This window comes from Dermochelys coriacea, chromosome 2, assembly GCF_009764565.3.
Source record: "Dermochelys coriacea isolate rDerCor1 chromosome 2, rDerCor1.pri.v4, whole genome shotgun sequence".
NCBI classification, from domain to species: domain Eukaryota; kingdom Metazoa; phylum Chordata; order Testudines; family Dermochelyidae; genus Dermochelys; species Dermochelys coriacea.
The window spans coordinates 179433175-179448501 of record NC_050069.1 but is presented as its reverse complement, the minus strand read 5'-3'; the positions used below and the strand labels follow the sequence as shown (position 1 = coordinate 179448501).

Genomic DNA, 15327 nt, shown 5'->3' with positions numbered 1-15327 from the left:
CAAACTAACATCAACCAAAGGTTGTCCCTGCCAGTAATCGTGTTGAAACCAACATTGATAAGAGGCCGAACAAATGGTAGCAAGCATATAAAACTACATTCAAGGATAGATTTGATAGGAATGACTTTCCAAAGATTATTAACCAGAAAAGGAGGAGGAACTAGGTATCTGATTTGTACTATAATTATCTGCAGGACATGGTCAGTCACATTGTGCATTGTACCTATAAAAGTTTGCTTTTACTACATGCTTTTAAATCAATACCTGTCATACTTAAAAACATCAGCCGTATGTGGTGGTCTTATATCTAGCTGAGAGAAAACAGGAAGGAGTGTTAGGTTTCAGAGTAGCAGCCGTGTTAGTCTGTATTCGCAAAAAGAAAAGGAGTACCTGTGGCACCTTAGAGACTAACAAATTTATTAGAGCATAAGCTTTCGTGAGCTACAGCTCACCGATGAAGCGAGCTGTAGCTCATGAAAGCTTATGCTCTAATAAACTTGTTAGTCTCTAAGGTGCCACAAGTACTCCTTTTCTTTTTAGGAGTTATTGTATTTACTAGTAGGGTAGAGACGGGCTGATCAGGCTTCTTTTCACAATGAAACTTCTTTTTATTGGTATCTTTGTCAAAGACAGGCTTTTCAGATGAGATGTACAGAATCTGCTCTGGAGCTTCACCAGGTCTCTGTCGATACCAGTGTATAAGAGCACTCCTGAAGTTCTGAATGCCAGAAGCCTCACAGTCTATATGTGCAGTTTTATTTTCTGCCGGGGTAACGGTCAACTGAGTTTGTCTCAGATGTATTTGTGCACACCCATCTAGAAGGAGGGCAAGAAAAGAAATCCAGAAATTAACATGAATCTGGAGCATGGTGATTTGTGACTCAGGAATGTACAACTGTGTAGAAAAGGGTAAAAAAAGAAACTTACAAGACAAAATCAAAGCCAGAATAACAATGTGGAGCAGCAACGTTTTACAGGTTTTGCTTAGATCTTCATCGATGAGAAATGTGACAGTTGTTCTGGGGTGGAAGGAGAAGTGCATTTGGGGACAGGAAGTGACTCATTTAGTTAACATGCAATGCATAATTTAAAATAAGGTAGAGTTATGGCTGAAACTCACCAGACTTTACGTTTGTCAGAGCATTATCTGGCAAGAAGAAAATTCTTCAGCTATCTTTAGACCAGTATTGATTGTATCATAGAAGTCTGTCTTTTTTTTTTCTTTTTTTAAATATAGTGGTTCCCAGGGGCCTCTGTGTGGATGGTGCCCCCATTGTGTGAGGTACTACACATAGAAATATATGGAGTGACTGTCCCAAAGATCTTCCGTCTAAATGGGTATGTCTGCACTGCAGCTGGATGTGGTAGCGGGGTGGAATTCGCACACTAAAAATAGCAGAGTTTGGTCTGAGCTCATGGCTAGCCTGAGTCTCCAGTGGAATCATAAAATCCATGCTGCTATTTTTAGCACACTGGCTCAAGCCCCAGTAGCATGAGTCTGTCTACCCAGAGCTGGGAGTCTCTACCAGTTGCAGTGTAGACACTCTCACTGGGTTGGAGAAATAGAAACACTAACATATACACTAGATATGCAGTGTTGAAAGCCAGTTTCTCTGCTGGTATCAACTGGCACAGCTCCATTGATTTTAATGGGGTTTCAACCATTTTCACCAGCAGAGAATTTGGTACTTAATGTTCAAATATACAGTTTTCCTCTTCCCTCCTCAGCCAAAGTTGTCATTTCCTGGTAGATTTCTTGTAGGAGTTGCAGCAGGAGTGGGTCTTGGGAGGGATTTGAAGGAGAAGAGGCTACTGGTTTAGGTGCGCGCACATGTGTGTACACATGTGTACGTGCGCATTCCACACACAAGTGATGGAAGAAAGTACCAAGATGTTTGTGCTCAGGGATGCAGTCTTTTTCCTTGTTTGTGCAGTGTGCACCAAATCTGTGATTGGGGTTCCTAGCTATGACTGCAACTAATACAAAGTTGAAGGGATAGGTAGAGCCATGTTGATGGCACAGTGAAGACTAATTGTCTTGGGAGTTATTTTCTTTCCCTGTTGAATGTGGGAGGTGCTGTGTTGAGTGGTGCTGTTGCCAGATAGGGTGACCAGATAGCAAGTGTGAAAAATCAGGACAGGTGGGGGGTAATAGTCCCCTATATAAGACAAAGCCCTGAATATCAGAACTGTCCCTATAAAATTGGGACATCTGGTCAGCAGAGCACTCAAACCCTTGTGAAGATATTAAGCACTTTCCCGGATCCTGTTCTCACTGAGTTTCCCCAGATGTGAAGTAGTGGAATATCGCTTCCTACTTCATGTGATACTTTCCCTCTGTAACATGAATTGAGTCTTATAAAGTGGCTAATATATCTGTGTGCTAATGCCTTCTACTGAGATAGGATGAACCTACTCTTGTATATTTGCAGTCAGTTTTGTCCTAGTTCTGAAAAAGGGCCAATTCAACACTAAGATGTTCTTGTCGAATTAATTTACAAGCAACCTCATTTGTTCTTAAACCCTTCTTTGTTTCCTTGTGATCAGAGCTAATCCAATCCATGATGTCTTTTTTATATTGTAGCTCCATTAGTTTTCTTGTGTCTTTCTAGCTTTATTGAATAAGCTATGCTTCCACTTCTGCCCTTTTTTCAAGTATCTGCAATCACACACTTTTCTCACAGGTTCTGAAGAATCTGACTCCCTTGATCCTCATTGCTCTAATGACTCAGTTTAGACTATAAACTTTTGAGGCAGGGACTCTTATTCTGTGACATTCCCTGAACATTCATGTTTCAGAGTAGCAGCCGTGTTAGTCTGTATTCGCAAAAAGAAAAGGAGTACTTGTGGCACCTTAGAGACTAACAAATTTATTAGAGCATAAGCTTTCGTGAGCTACAGCTCACTTCATCGGATGCCAAATGCATCCGATGAAGTGAGCTGTAGCTCACGAAAGCTTATGCTCTAATAAATTTGTTAGTCTCTAAGGTGCCACAAGTACTCCTTTTCTTTTTGAACATTCATGCTAAGATTGCTAGAACTGATATTATGCTGTATAATTTCAGAGTGTAACCTGCTGTCACACCGGGTGTTTTCTCTTGAACTGGCATCAGAGACTAAAGAAAGGTTGGTTCTTCAGAACAGAACTCCTTTTTTTTAATTAAGTGAACAGGGGCTAATTAAACAGCAGAAAGCAGCCTAAATAAACATACTCCTGTTTCCATCAGAGTAATATCAAAATGTGGTGTTAAGCAGCCAGGCTGGTTTGCAGTGCTGTTTGGTGACTTGTGATTTGATCCAGAGCCACTGAAGTCAATGGACAGGCACATGTGGATCTCAGTGGGCATTGGGTCAAGTTCTAATTGGAATCTCTAGGCAGTAAGATGAGGCTCTGTACCTGAGGAGGATACTATGGAGGATGAGCCCCAGGTACTGGGGAAATATTTTCCTGCACCTGTGCACTGGGTCCAATGCTCCAAATTTACTTTCACTTGCTTCCTGTATATGTGAAAGAACGTGTAGAATCAAATGAAGTAAAAATCTTAAATGAACCAAACTGTACCATAGAACCTCTATGGAGAGTAATTCCATGCTTGAATAATAAGGATATAGCAGTAGGGATATTCTACTGACCACCTGACCAGGATGGTGATAATAACTGTGAAATGCTCAGGGAGATTAGAGAGGCTATACTAATAATAATAATTAATAATGGGGAATTTCAGCTATCCCCCTATTGACTGGGTACATGTCTCCTCAGGATGGGATGCAGAAATTGTTTCTTGACACCTTAAATGACTGCTTCTTGGGGCAGCTAGTCCTGGAACCCACAAGAGGAGAGGCAATTCTTGATTTAGTCCTAAGTGGAGCACAGGATCTGGTCCAAAAGGTGAATATACCTGGACTGCTTGGTAATAGTGACCATAACAAAATGAAATTTAACATCCCTGTGCAGGGAGAAACACCAAAGTAGCCCACCCAGGTAGCATTTAATTTCAGGAAGGGGTACTACACAAAAACGACGAAGTTTAGTTCAAAAGAAATTAAAAGGTACAGTGTCAAAAGTGAAATCCCTGCAAAGCTGCATGGAAAGTTTATAAGAACACCATAATAGAAGCTCAATTTAAATGAATACCCCAATTTAAAAAAACCTATAAATGGGACCACCATGTGCCACCATGGCTAAACAACAAAGTAAAGGAAGCAGTTAGAGGCAAAAAAGCATCCTTTAAAAAGTAGAAGTTAAATCTTATTGAGGAAAATAGAAAGGAGCATAAACTCTGGCAAGTGAAGTGTAAAAATATAATTAGGAAGGCCAAAAAAGAATCTGAAGGACAGCTAGCCAAAGACTCAAAGTAACAGCAAAAATCTCTAAGTACTTCAGAAACAGGAAGCGCGCTAAACAACCAGTGGGGCCACTGGACAATCGAGGTGCTAACGTAGCACTCAAGGAAGATAAGGCCATTGCAGAGAAACTACTTGAATTCTTTGCATCAGTCTTGGCTGAGGATGTGAGGGAGATTCCCCAACCTGAGCTATTCTTTTTGGGTGACAAATCTGAGGAACTGTCCCACATTGAGGAGTCATTAGAGGAGGTTTTGGAACAAATTGATGAACTAAACAAGTAATAAGTCATCAGGAACAGATGGTCTTCACTGAAGAGTTCTGAAGGAACTCAATAGTTCTGCAATTTTATATTTAACTGTGGTATGAAATATAAATATCATTTCAATCACATAAATGGAGGATAGCTAGTGTGACACCAATTTTTTTTTAAAAGGCTTCAGAGGCAATCCTGGCAATTACAGGTCGGGAAGCCTAACTTCAGTACCAGGCAAACTCGTTGAAACTATAGTAAAGAACAGAATTATCAGACACATAGATGAACACGATTTGTTGGGGGAAGAGTCAAGGCGGTTTTTGGTGAGGCAGCATTTCCCTTTACAATCTACTAGAATTCTTTGGCGGGGGTCAACAAGCATGTGGACAAGGGTGATCCAGTGGATATTTTGTATTTAGATTTTCAGAAAAGGTCCTTCACTAAAGTCTCTTAAGCAAAGTAAGCAGTCATGGGATAAGAATAAAGTCCACTCATGGATCGGTAATTGGTTAAAAGATAGGAAACAAAGGGTAGGAATACTTAGTCAGTTTTCAGAATGGAGAGAGGTAAATAGTGGTGTCTCTCAGGGTTCTGTACTGGGACCAGTACTGTTCACCATATTCATAAATGATCGGGAAAAAGAGGTAAACAGTGAGGTGGCAAAATTTGCACGATGATGCAAAAGTATTCAAAATAGTAAAGTCCAAAGCTGATTGTGAAGAGTTACAAAGGGATCTCACAAAACTGGATGACTGAGCAACAAAATGAGATGAAATTCAATGTTGATAAATGCAAAGTAATGCACATTGGAAAACACAATCCCAACTATACATATAAAATGATGGGCTCTAAATTAGCTGTTACCAATCGAGAAAGAGATCTTGGCCTCATTGTGGATAGTTCTCTGAAAACATCCACTCAATGTGCAGCGGCAGTCAAAAAAGCTAACAAATGTTGGGAAAGGGATAGATAATAAGACAGAAAATATCATATTGCCTCCATAGAAATCCATTGTACGCCCACATCTTGAATACTGTTTGCAGATATGGTTACCCCATCTCAAAAAAGATATATTGGAATTGGAAAAGGTACAGAAAAGGGCAACAAAAATGATTAGGGATATAAAACAGCTTCCATATGAGAAGCCATTAATAAAACTGGGACTTTTCAGCTTGGAAAAGAGACAACTAAGGTGGGATATGATAGAGGTCTAAAGATCATGACTGGTGTGAAAGTAAATACTCCTTCTCATAACAAAAAAACTAGTGGTCATGAAATGAAATTAATATGCAGCAGGTTTAAAATAAACAAAAGGAAATATTTCTTCATACAATGTACAGTCAACCTGTAGAACTCTTTGCCAGAGGATGTTGTTAAGTCTAAGACTATAACGGAGTTCAAAAAAGAACTAGATAAGTTCATGGAGGATAGGTCCATCAATGGCTATTAGCCAGGATGGGCAGAGATGCAAAACCATGCTCATAAGTGTCCCTAGTCTCCTAGATGCTGGGAATGGGTGACAGGGGATGGATCACTTCTATTCCCTGTTCTCTTCATTCCCACTGAAGTACCTCATACTGGCCACTGTCAGAAGACAGGATAATGGGCTAGACTGACCATTGGTTTGACCCAGTACAGCCATTCTTATAACCCACACTGACCAAGTACTGACTGTTGGCTTCACCTAATATTCTGGGTGAACATTTTTTCAAAGGCCAAGGAACAGTTAAACACACAACTCCCATTAACTGTTAATGGATTGGTTGCCTAGCTCCCCTTTGTGCTGTAAGTGACCACCTTTTCTGCTAGAATTGACCTGGTCTTAGAGATTTATATGGAAAATACACACTAAATCAGCAGTTGCTGTTCATATCTATCTGCAGAAGCCAATGAAGACTTTCTGCAGCAGGCTCCAGGCTGAGAGGAATTTTTAGAGAGGTGACAGTGACCTCATACACTGAAGAGGCTGTGGCTCAGAATGCAGAGTGGGTTTTGTACAGGCTGTCTACAATTTTCTAAAACTGTGCGACTCCTTAATAGGCACAATACTAAGTAGCAATGTTACTGGAGGTAATTTTGTTTATAGTCAGGGTACAGGTAGACTGGACAGTCTTTTTAGTATTAAACTTTCCTTTATCTTAGCCCTGGTCTACACTGGCGGGGGGATCGATCTAAGTTGCGCAATTTCAGCTACGTGAATAACGTAGCTGAAGTCGACATACTTAGATCGACTTACTATGTTGTCTTCACCGCAGTGAGTCGACTGCTGCTGCTCCTGCATCGACTCTGCCTGTGCCTCTCATGGCGGTGGAGTACAGGAATCAACGGGAGAGTGCTCAGGGATCGATTTATCGCGTCTAGACTAGACGCGATAAATCGGTCCCCGCTGGATCGATCGCTGCCTGCCGATCTGGCAGGTAGTGAAGACATACCCTGAGTCTCTGTCAAAGTCAGATTGCGTTGAGATGAACAGAATCCGCTCTGGAGCTGCACCGGGTCTCTGTCTATACCAGTGAATAGGAGCCTTATCAAAATACCAAGATACAGAAACACTGCAGTCAATTTGTGTGGCGTTACTTTCTTCTCTGGTGATGGACAGTTGAGGTTGGGTCAGATGCACTTGTGAGGAGCCCTCTGTGGAGAAACAATGAAAAAATATCAACATAAAACTGACATCATGTGAAGGCTCTCCAACTGCTGCTGTCATGGGCCTATGTATGTGGAGAGCAGTGTGGGCAACACACAGGAGCAGACCATAGCCAGAATACAAGTCTTCAGCAGCAACATTTTTGCTGCTCTTGTTAGACTCCAGCCAAAGAATGTAAATGCTGATTTTTAATGGAGAGAGACATGTAGGTGGGGCGAGGAAGGTACGTATAAGTAACCTCCAGTTAAGTGGTACTGGCTGTAGAAGACTTATTTCAAGATGTCATAGAGTTACTGTTACTCAGTATGACAACTTTGACCTTCGGTGAGTGTCAACCCTAGCACTGGCATGAAACAGATTCTTCAGGTGTGTTTCATGATTCTTTTATGAATAATGAAGGATCTGTGTTGATGATTATTACTGTTGTTTATTATACCCTGAGGTACTACGCAGGATCTGGGGCCTGGGGTGAAAACAAAGAGGCAAATTTCTGCCTCAGACTGCTGACAGTCTAAAAAAAAGGAGTGACCTTCCAAGCTTGTGGAGAAAGGGAAAAATTAAAACTAATAACGTTTTTTCCCCATGTCCTTGTTTATGCACAAATATACTTGTTTTTGTTTTCTCCTCACTCATCCCCAAAGTTCAGTCATTGTGTGTTAGCAGATTTCTTGTACGCCCTGTGGGTCAGAAATGTTGCAGAAGAGAAGGAAGTGATGTTCCATATGAGACCAGTCAGGGCTATTCTATGTGTATGTGACGGTATGGAAGAAAGCATGATTTCATTTGTTGGAGAACTGGATAGGTAGGTGGTGGACCAGAGTGGGAAGTTTGGAAAAAGGGTGGGGAGAAGGAAACACTGTTGATGGTGCAATTAAACTGTTGTTGTCTTTAAGTCATTCACTCATTGTTTTCCCTGGGAAACTGCTGATCCACTACAGAAAGGAAGAGAGAGACGGAGTGCCTTCAGATCCCACGGATGCTGGTGGAAGTTGATGGTGTTCACAATGTTTCCGGTGACACTGAGCATCTGGCAGAATTGAGCTGTAGTGCATTTTTGAGTCTTAAATTCTTCAGTGTTTCTCAGTTCTTAATTGTGATAATGTGGCCATTTTACATCTCACTACTCATAACAGAGCTAACATAACTGTGTGCTAATGTCCTCTACTGAAATAGGATGGCCTACTCATGTACACTGAGCCCTGGCCTACAGTACAAACTTGTTACTATAACTACATCACTCAGGTGTAGAAAATCCACAACCCTGAGCAACAGTTATACTGACCTAACTTCCGGTACAGACAGCATTATGCTGATATGGTGGTGGGAGGCGCTTCTCCCATTGACTTAGCTACCATCTCTTGGAGAGGTGGAGTATCTATGCTGACAGAAGAAGCTTTCTTGTTAACATAGATAGTGTCTTCACTAAGTGCTAAAGCAGCGCTGTAAGCATAGACAAGTCCTTAATTTCACCCCAACTCTTAATTTACAAGCAATTTCATTAATTTTTCATTATTAGTTATTGTTGATTTGCCCTGGGGACTAATCCAATGCAGAGAACTCCATCTACATGAACTGAAGAAGAACTCTGTTTAGCTCTCCTTTAGTGATCAAAAAGCCACTAAGAAGGTGATGTTCTGTATATTTCAAGAGCCTTTTTTATAAACAACAATTCATTTCTCTGTTAAACACAGAATAAAGCACCATAATCCCACACAAAGGAATTCATTTATATGTATAGGGCCTATGTCACAAAGTTGAGCAAATCTGGAACCATTTACTAGAGGGTAGTGTGTATGTGCATGCACACACCTACACAGCCTCCAGTTAATTAAAGCATACGTCAATTGCTTTTTAACGTTCTACACTATAGCACTATTAGTTTACATTTATACCATTATACCCTGATCCAGTCTGTCATGCCTTTACCATCTCCCCTCCTTCAGATTTCTGTCAAAATGCACTCTTCCTGTGGGCCTTCAAAACCTAATTCCTCTTGGTGCTCCTAACTCCTCTTGGGGGCTATGTGTGTTTGTGAGGGCGTGATAAACGGATCAGTAGCTGCGGTGCCATTGGCCATGGAGAGTGGACCCAGGAAGGATGTTTGTTCTGCCAATGTATTTATGGGATTTGCACCATTTCCCTCAAGACCAGGAAGATGGTTGTGGTCCTACAAAGAAAAACATGCCTGCTTGGATTCATCTTGGAATGAGTTCTGAAGGACTAAAACTTCAACAGACATCCTTATAGTTTCGTTACTGTTTCCTCTGCTTTGTCAGCTCCTCTAATGAATAACAAAGATAAGAAGCAAGAAAGGTAGTTACTTTAACAATGAGAAAGTAACATGAATATGAAGCCTTTTGTTTTATCTTTAATTGTATAATGGCAAGCAGCAGGAACTGATTAACTGCACTTGATATCTGCACTTGATATTAGTGTTTCATGGATGCCAACTGTCTGCTTCAACTGTTTCATAAGCTGTTTTTGAATTCTATTGCTATATACACCCTGTCTGTGAAAGTGCTGTACAAGGATAGAGGAGATCCTACTGTGAAATATGCACAGACCACTATCGTCCATATACTGACTGCATTTACAAAGGTGCGAGACCACTGTTGGCATGGGCATTGCCTGTATGTAACTGATGTCAGAATTTGGCATAATTCTAATGAGCTGGTGATTCTACTATACATCCAACAGTGATATTCCTGTAGCTGACATTATTCTCTAGGCCAGACTCTGCCCTTCATTACAGCACATGTTCAAGAAAATGATGTAAAGTTGAGCAGAATTTGGCCCACTGTTCCATGGCCCCCCAGGAGTCTCCAGCTGCTGGGGATTGCTGGGCCGAGGGTGCTCCTGCCATGCCTACTTTCTCCCATGAGCTTCCTCATCAGCCAAAGTGCAGGGGGAGGTGGTGGTGGCAACACAGAACTGCCATGCTGGTGCTTTGCTACCCGGGGTAGTTCTTACACAAGGGGAATCCTCAGAGCCACCTATGCCACCAGAATGGTATGAAGTGATGGAGTGGGTCTTCCTGCGTGTGGAATGGCTGATCATCATCTTTTGTAGTCAATGCTCCTGTGAGCTGTGAAGCCAAGGCAAGGCTGTTGTACGATACAGGGTTCACAGCTCTGCTTTGAAGGAACAGCTGGTCTTTGGCATTATTACTATTTTCAGGCAAACTCAATGTATTTCAGGGGTCGGGGGGAGCAGAGCTGGTGCCACAGTTCTAACTACCTCATCAGCCCTCAGAGCCTCACTCCTCTGTGACAGAATTATTTACTCCCACCTGAGCAATACGGCTCTCTCCAACCTCTGAAAGTTCCACTTTCCATGGCCTCCAAACCCCTCTGTAGTTCTCTGCATCGCTAGTTCTTGATGTTTGTAGATGGACTGAAACTGTGTGCACTTCTACCTGTTCACCCTTTCACTGGTGCTGTTAGAACTGCTTGGGAACTTTGTTTCACCAGGATTTCTCATGCTGAAAATCCAAACCTACAGTATTATTGCCTTCCAAAATGACTTCAGCATTCATTGGAACTGCATCCCCTTTTATCACAGAAAAGCTTCCATATAGTGTGTGTGTGTGTTTCTCACTCATTCTTTCCTTTCAGTGATTTAAAATGTCGGCTTCTTCACAAACTGAGGAGAGACTGGCTTATTTTAAATGTTGCTGACCAGCTGGTGCACACAACAAGAATCTATGGTGTGTTTGCATGAGGTCTGGATATGAGTAATTATTCAAGATCTAGGAGGATTACTTGTGTCACCTTTGAGACTAACAAATTTATTTGGGCATAAGCTTTCGTGAGCTAAAACGGATGCATGTAGTGGAAAATATAGTAGGAAGATATATATACACAGAGTACATGAAAAAATGGGTATTGCATATCAACTGTAATGAGACCAATTTATTAAGGTGGGCTATTATCAGCAGGAGAAAAAAAAACCCTTTTGTAGTGATAATCAGGATGGCCTATTTCAAACAATTGACAAGAAGATCTGAGTAACAGTGGGGGGTGGGGAAATTAGCATGGGGAAATAGATTTTACTTTGTTTTGTGTAATGACCCATCCCCTCAGAGTCTTTATTCAAGCCTAATATAATGGTGTCCAGTTTGCAAATTAATTCCAATTCTGCAGTTTCTCGTTGGAGTCTGTTTTTGAAGTTTTTTTTGTTGGAGAATTGCAACTTTTAGGTCAGAAATTGAGTGACCAGGGAGGTTGAAGAGTTCTCTTACTGGTTTTTGAATGTTATAATTCTTGATGTCCGATTTGTGTCCATTTATTCTTTTGCGTAGAGATTGTCCGGTTTGGCCAAAGTACATGGCAGAGGGGCATTGTTAGCACATGATGGCATATATCACATTGGTAGATGTGCAGGTGAAGGAGCCTCTTATGGTGTGGCTGATGTGATTAGGTCCCATGATGGTATCCCTTGAATAGATATGTGGACAGAGTTGGCAACAGGCTTTGTTGCAAGAATAAGTTCCTGGGTTAGTGTTTTTGTTGTGTGGTGTGTGGTTGCTGGTGAATATTTGCTTCAGGTTGGGGGGCTGTCTCCTAGGATCTGTGAGAGTGAGGGATCGTCTTTCAGGATAGGTTGTAGATCCTTGATCATGAGCTGGAGAAATTTAAGTTGGGTTCCTGATGGGACGGCTAGTGGCGTTCTGTTACTTTCTTTGTTGGGCCTGTCCAGGAGTAGGTGACTTCTGGGTATTGCCAGGTTTGCCGTGAAACCTGTATTCAAGATCTGTACATTTGGGAAGACAGAGTCCAAATACCGGGAGCAGGTCTATGCTACCGCTTAAGTCGATCTAACTTATGTCACTTAGGATGTGAAAAGCCACCCCCCTGAGCGACGCACGTTACGGCAACCTAAATGCTGTCCACACCGGCACTATGTCAGCAGGATATGCTCTACCACCAACATCGCTTTAGCTTCTCGCAGAAGTAGAGTAATTATGTCAACGGGAGAACTCTCTCCCATCAGCACAGAGCATCTTCACTAGACACACTCTAGCGGCGCAGGTGCATCGGAGCATCTGTGCTGATGTAGTGCTTCTAGTGTAGACTAGCCCTCAGAGATCTTATCCTCAGTCTAGGTCTTTTATAAACAAATATGTCTTACTACCAGCCAATACTCATTTGCTCAAACAGTTATACATATGCAACATTTTGCTGCCATAGGTGATTGTCTGCTCTCCAGAGACGGTTGACTATCCAGGTGCTCAAAGTTAAGCATGTGTGTAAGTCTGTCTCTTCCAGCTTGTGCACCAAAAAGTTAGAGATGCTTTGTCTCCCATAGGCTGAGAATTTCTCACCAGAGAAGCCTGCCTCTCACTTTAACTCTGACCCAGAAAGAGTGAGGTACAGCAGGCTGTGTGGGGCCTCTCCAGCTGGGGCTCGATATCAGTGGATGTAGGTAGAGTCCGATCCACCAAACACCTTGCAAGTGAATTTGGCAGAATTCCCTTGAAGTGGCTGCTTTGTGACCGAGATCTGCTCCTGCTCCAGGTGAATGGCCCACAGAACAGCTGGAAGGCAAAAAGAGAGAAAGTAGCCATGAGGAGATAGCACCTAGACATTTCCCTTTTCAGAGAGCAGTAACATGTACATGGCCTTGCCACCTGTAAGTTCTTGAGGAAGGTATATGGGTTTGATTATCCATTGCCTTGCACCTTGTATAGCCATTTTTGTCTCTATAATTGTGAGGGGGAAATGGGTAAAGCCTCTATCTCTAGTGTGAATGAACAATCAATTTCTGTTTACATGTGGGCAAAGATGGTGTGAACAATTACACAAGGTACAGGTCAGGGAAGAATCAGACCCTGTATCTGTGAGCTTCCAGGATTAATCTGTCATCTAGGATTATGATTTCCCCATTTCAGTACACCAGTTTTATTTCACTGCAATGACATAGGCTTTATTGGGATTGCACGAGCATCGACTTGTTACATTGGACTCGAGATTCAGGCTCATGTTGGGTTTTTTTTTGTTAACAATAAACACAGAATAAAATCACTAACTACAGCTAATGTGTCCAGTAAATTTACCAGGGAAGAAGCAAGGAAAGAGGGCTTCCAGACGTCCCACCATGTCTCCTTAACTTGCTGCACCTTTTCAGGAAGGAGAGTTATCAACGTTAATGGTGCTCAATTTTGTCAAAAGAAAAATACTGTTACCCATTCCTCACTGAAGAAAGCAAGAAATGAGGATATTGCTGCTGTTCTTACTGTACTGGCTGGTTTCCTGTTGGGCTGGGGGGTGGAGGGACGAGGGGGAGATAGAGAGAGAGTGTGTGTGTGTGTGAGAGAGAGAGAGCAAGAGAGAGTGAGCCACTAACCATTTTAGGTTCTTGGGTCCAGATCCTAATGCAGTGATTAGGATGATTTCAATGGAAGTTAGGAGACTAAATACCACTGAGAATTTCAGCCTTAGTGCATTCTCCTTCCATGGAAGGGAAGATCCATATAGCGAATTGTAGTGCACTTTCTCACTATTAATGCTCTGTGGTTAAGGCACTAAACTAGGAAAAAGGAGGTCTGAACTCAATTCACAGCAATGCCACAAATGCTATGCAGGACCACACGCAAGTTACCAAGAGCCTGATTTTCAAAGGTGCAGAGTACCCACTGGTTCTGTCAATTTGTGCTGGAGGGAGAAGTGCTCAGCTCTTCTTGAAAATCTGGCCCATAGTTCTCTTTTTACAGTTGGAGAACAGGAGATTATTGTTTCTTTTTATGTGTTGTCTATTTAGACTATAACCTCTTTGAGGCCGGGATCATCTCTCACTGTGATCTACAGCATCTAGCACAGTGGGACCCCTCTCTTTCAGTTGGGGCCCGTAGGCCCTAAATCATGAAAATAATAATTTTATTATTATAGTGGAAATCAAAGGCCCTAATCTGCACTTGGAGTTCCGAGCATTAAACCCAGGAATCCTGAATTTCAGTATTTCTCTTCTTTCAGCAAATATGTGTGAAACCCATTGGCAAAAAGTGTATATCCTCCCCCTTTAGTGCCTGATCCACATTGAGGATAACAGCCTAGTAGTGATACCAGTTATTCTGTTAGTAGAAGTGACAGAGGTCTATGAATGGAACCTCTATTTTCGTTTCTGTTTTTTAAATTAGGACACTGTATTAAAAAAAAAAAAAAAGACTACTTTAATAGACTATTAAGGTTGCAAAATCAAGCACTCGGAAGTTAGCAAATGCCAGACTTAATGTTGCCCAGGTAACCTTAATTTGGTCCCCTTATGTATGTGTTACGATGCAATCTTTAATTACATGATCACACACTTTTTCTTCCGCAGAACTCCTGTTTCATTTTGTGCACAGGGTGGTTGGTGCTCAGAGATTGAATCAGGGTTGTGTACTGAAGGAGGCTGTTGTATGTAGGACCCTGGACTCATTTACTGCAGAATTTAGAAGGTGTCTGGTGGATGAGGAAGGGGGTTGCAGGAAAGGGAAGGCTGGTCTCATGATAAAGGCAGTTGGGTGTCAACAGGGATAATTGGATTCTATCCCTGCCTGTGCTTCAGAGTTCCTGCGTGATGCTGGACAAGTAACTTAAACCAAAATATTCACAGCTGGACACACATTATGTGCCCCTCCTTTTCTGGGTGGCCTCCTGGGACCTGATTTGCAGAAGCTCTGAGCGCTAATGACTGCAACTGAAGTTGGGCGGAGCAGTGCTTTGAACATACCAAGTGCTATAAAAATGTGAAGTACATTGGAAAATCAGGCAGTAGATGTCTCAGGTTGAGCATCCAAAATGGACCTTTTGACAATTTTGGCCATAATCCTTCTGTGCCGCAGTTCCCCCACAGTAAAATGGGGTTAATAACACCATTTAATCTCACAGGGCTGTTGTGAAAAGAAATTCATTAATGTTTAAGTACCCAGATACTACAGAGACCGCACCATGGAAATGCCCATGTTTGGATGGTCTGCATTAAATAAGGCTTGGGGCCACATAATGGATGTGGAGGATAAAAAGAAATTCTGAATAACTACTGATTCACTGAGTGAGGTAGGGGTCCTATCCAAAAATAGCATGTGATCATGTAAGTAAAG

At 41.9% G+C, this 15327-nt stretch overlaps 1 long non-coding RNA gene across 1 annotated transcript in view; it reads left to right on the top strand.

The window, feature by feature from the left end:
* The window catches only part of LOC122458893, a 34262-nt gene extending 20129 nt beyond the window's left edge, over positions 1 to 14133 (top strand). Inside the window, exon 3 of the long non-coding RNA XR_006279204.1 lies at positions 13874 to 14133. This is a non-coding gene — a long non-coding RNA (uncharacterized LOC122458893). The remainder of the gene's footprint in view (positions 1 to 13873) is intronic.
* Positions 14134 to 15327: the final 1194 nt, after the last annotated feature.